Raw genomic sequence first — 5000 nt, forward strand, 5'->3', positions numbered from 1 at the left:
AGCCAGCCAACGCCGTACACTGGGTAAGGGGTGTGAATATCAATAGGTTTAAGTGGTATGAAGTTGACCCCTGGTCTTAGTCTACTAACCGCGACTATGGATATTTATCCCTAGCTGAAAAGAAATAGGGCAGAGAGCTAAAAATGATATATTTCCTTATTAAAGAAAAAAATAACTTTATATCTTCTGACTCTCCTACTTCACCAAATGAATGAATGAGGAAATGAGCAGTTAAGGTTCTTAATTTGCCAGTCATAATTCACCAAGAACAAATCAAAAATGGTTTACGAACAACGATAAATCCTTGCATAACTGGATTCGGAAGCTAGGAGCGTGGTAATGAATACGCATTTAATACCCTTACGGCAAGAGCTTCTCGTAATAAAGTCTAGGGAAATTCTTTAATGCTTCAAGTTAAGCGTCTTCCACTCTAAATATTACTTTGCTTTCTTAATTGACATTTCAACTGACCTCATTTTCTCCACTATCTGAGCTTTGACATACCGTACACCCTTTCCCATTCCAAATAATCCCTCCTGAAATATCCCTCACTTGCAGCAGTGAGGCAAAAGCAATTACAGTAAGGCTATGCCATAATACTTTTTCTTTCTGTTAGAAAGTGGCCCTCCCGTACAATTACGCCTCGTAATCCGTAAAAGGCGAGTTGATCTCTTCTTCATCTCTGATATTAACGTTAGAACTACAAAGCCCGAAGCCTTTTATTTACTTTTTGGATATCAATAATCTCTCGGTTTAAGATTTAATGTTCAGGGATAAATCATATATATCACCCCCTTTTTACTAACTTTTATATCCTCTCTACTACCTCTGCATCACTTGAGTTACAATAAGGTCAGTAGGAAATGTCACTGCTTGGCAATATGCTGGACTGGTGCTCGAGTCCCGTTCAAGCTCGATAGTTTCTAGTAGTGTCTGCAACCTCACCATCCTTGTGACCTACGGATGGAGGGTTTTGAGGAGCCAATAGGTCTACCTGCAGAGTTATGAACAGCCAATGCCTACCTCTCCCTGGTCCTAGCTTGATGGAGAGGGCGCTTATGCATTGTTCATATGTATATATAATCAACCTCTAGGAATCTGTCTCATCCCTTGCCTCTGCCATTCATGTGCGTCCCCCGAACCTCAAAATATGTCAAAATAAGCTGGATGGCATTTGCTACGTAGTATAATGCGTTCACTCCTGATTATTCCCATGTGTGATCTGCGCTGAAGATCCCTAAAATCCGGTGCCCCAATTACGGTAATTACTTTCATAATTACGATGCGATTATTTACTGGAAAAAGGTTTCACGCGAGGTTAATGAGGATTATTATTATTATTATTATTATTATTATTATTTTTTTTTTTTTTTTTTTTTTTTACAAATTATATATTCGAATAACGAAACGCCATTTCTGCATGGCAGAATGTGTCTCACGCAAAATAACGTTATTCCCTTATATTTATCATGAATGGGGGATGAAAAACTCAAGCAAAATTCTTCACTAACTATTTCATTCTCTCAGCAGAAATATAGTCATTGTCATCATATCTTCCTCCCTTCTTTAATTACTAATTTTTTTTATTCTGAAGGAACGGTTAGTGAAAAAAAATTATCCAGGAAAGGTATCATTCCAAATAACAAAGTAAACTAACAGAAATAAGGGTTAAACGACATGGGCTTAAATTGAAGAATATAATTAATTGCAAAAATAAAAAACCTGGTTTTATAGGGTTTCTGCGTGACTTTTAAACCAAAGATATTTAATAGATACGATATAACCCATATTTTACCTATTTTCCTCAAGAAAAACAACATTTTGGCTTCTTAAATTCAGTGACAAATTCTGTTCATTCTCATTCAATGCCCAGAAAGATTTCTGTATTTTCTGTCTTGTCATTTCTGTGTATTTCTCATGCAATGGCCAAATAAGATTTATGTTCTTTCTCTTTTACGGTTTGTTTATTTTTTCATGCAATGTTCTAATAAAATTTCTCTTCCATCTCTTTCATTGTTTCTGTTAATTTTCATGCAATGTTCCAATTCTCTTCTATTTCTTCTATTGTTCCTGTTTATTTTTCATGCAATGACCAAATAAAATTGTTTTCCCTTTTCCCTTATCATTGCAATTATTTCAAACATCACATCTGAAATCGAATAGCTCGGGAATGATCTTACCGATAACAGCTTTCTTTTCTCTGTAGTCACTCAATATCTTAGAAAATGAGTATTGGGTATCATATATATATATATATATATATATATATATATATATATATATATATATATATATATATATATATATATATATATATATATATATATATATATACATATATATATATACATATATATATATATATATATATATATATATATATATATATATATATATATATATATATATATATATGTATATATATATATATATATATATATATATATATATATATATATATATATATATATATATATATATATATATATATATATATGGGTCTAGGACTTTTCGTCTAAAGCACTTTCGTCTAAAGCCCTTTCGTGCAAATCACTTTTGTCTAAAAGGACTTTGGTGTAAAGGCACTTTGGTCTAAAAGCTCTTTGGTCTAAAAGCTCTCTCTCTCTGAATTGTATTTGTGTGCCAGTGAGTGAACACTTGTGCGTCCCTAAAAATATCCTGATTTACGCAGATAACAAAAGGCTATCGAGTGAAATATAGCTAAAAGTTTTCTTGAATAGTCGGTGATTAGTTTGAGGGCAGAAAAGTGGGATAAAACCGCGTCATAGGATAGTTATCTTGTGAATTAATAAAAATCTGATGAAGATGGCATTGTATAACACAGGCAACTCGTGGAGAGACATCGCTGGAGTCAGCAAAAGCAAATTCCATGAGTTGGCGAAACAGGAGCTCGACCGTGTGATAACAGAGGTCACTAGTAACTCCAACCAGTGTGACGGAAAAATATTCGCAGACATATTGAAACAATATGATCCAATAAACTGGAACAAATCTGCGTAAAACATCAGAAAAATAATAGAAGAAATTCCAAAGAAGATCCAAGTGATAAAGAGACTTATAAAGAAAGTCTACATCAATCAACACATTCCATCAAAGAACAATAACAAGTCCAATATGGTGAATATGCTGATTGATGCATTGGGAAAAAGAATGCCAAAATGGTGTAATACATGTAAGGTATGGTATTCCATTAATAATCCTCAACAACTGATTAGAAAATGTAATGCCTGCCATGTTCCAACACACCCTACATGTGCTGAAATACAGCAAAAAATAAAAAATAGAGACACAAAGGTATTCTGCTCAACATGCTTAGTCTGGATGGAAAATATAATTAAGTCGAGACTAAATCTGCAAATAGTTGAAGAAGAAGAAGAAGAAGAAGAAGAAGAAGAAGAAGAAGAAGAAGAGAAAAATGAACAGGATATGTGTAAGGATGCAGAGGAAATCATTGATATAACTTATGAAGCTATCCAACAACATACTTATGAAGAAATAAATTATCAGATGGAAACAAATAATAGACCCAAGAGACTCTACCCGGACCTACATACTTTTAGGGAAGAGCAAGAACAAGAAAAAAAAAGAAAAGAAAGATATAGTCTGTAATATGCTGAAAAGAGGGAATTGCAGATTTGGCGAAAGATGCTACCACAAGCATCCAAAGATATGCCATAATTATGAAATATATGGTAAATGTGCATATTTAGACGGATATGGAGACGAATGCAGAGATCTCCATCCAAAAATATGCAAAACCCTAAAAGAAGGAAAAGGATGCAGTTTCAACAAAAAATGTCGATATATGCATCCTGCAACTATGAATAAAAGTAAGAAAACTCAGCAAACTGAAAAGAAAAATGAAAGCAAAAAAGAAACAAAAAAAGAAACAAAAAAGCAGGCCGTGTATATACCGCGCTTTGAACCAAGAGCCCCAAGATATGAGGCCTTTCAACCCAAATCTGCACATTTAGAGCCCAACTACAAAGAATGCATCTATAGTGCCAGGGGTTGGTGCAGATATGGGGATAATTGCAGGTATACACATAAAAATAAATATGAAGGCGAAAGAACAAGTATAATAGAAAAGTTGGATTTTTTAATGGCAGAATTCCGGGAAATGAAGAAAAGAACATCATATCAGAACAGGAAGGAAGCATGGGAGAATCCATATTATTACCAATATTAAATAATGGGGATGAAACACAAACCATAATAGTGATGAATGCACAGGGTTTAGTCACGAGTAACTCTAAAAGGAAAATAGAGTTCTTAGAAGATCTAACCCAAATTGAAAAAATAGATATATTAAATATAAGTGAAACATGGTATTCCCAAGACACTAGCAGTGATGACCAGATAAAGGGTTTCCAAACTTATAGATCTGACAGAATATATAGGAATCAAGGGGGAACCGCAATATATGGAAGAGACATAAATCAAGGAAAAGTCTGTGAAAAATACAGCAACACAGAATGTGAATTGATTGCGGTAGAATTTGAATCTGAAAAACTAGTGAATATTGTAGTTTACAGACCCCCAAATACTAAGGAGTTTGACATAATAATAGAAAAAATAGATGATATATGTAGAAACCATAAAGACTGGAATATACTCCTATCCGGAGATTTTAACTTTCCTTTCGTGGATTGGAAAGAACGAATAGAAGAAAGTGGTTGTATGTATACATATAAAAAAAGAGAGCAATAGTAGCGCAGAAGATAACAGATAATTTGAAAAGCTTCAAGATATGCTATTAAAACATAATATGCAACAAATAAACCACATTCCAACAAGAAAGGAAAATGGGGATCTAGTATTTGTGAATGAGGTGAATTATGTTAAAGAAATAATAGTGTATAACAAGGGAATTTCAGACCATAATGTCATAAAATTGATAGTCCATTCCAAAGCAAGTGATCACAGAATTAATCAAAGCACAAAACATTGGGAACGCTAAGGAAAATATAATTTTTATA

This window comes from Palaemon carinicauda, chromosome 12, assembly GCF_036898095.1.
Source record: "Palaemon carinicauda isolate YSFRI2023 chromosome 12, ASM3689809v2, whole genome shotgun sequence".
NCBI classification, from domain to species: domain Eukaryota; kingdom Metazoa; phylum Arthropoda; class Malacostraca; order Decapoda; family Palaemonidae; genus Palaemon; species Palaemon carinicauda.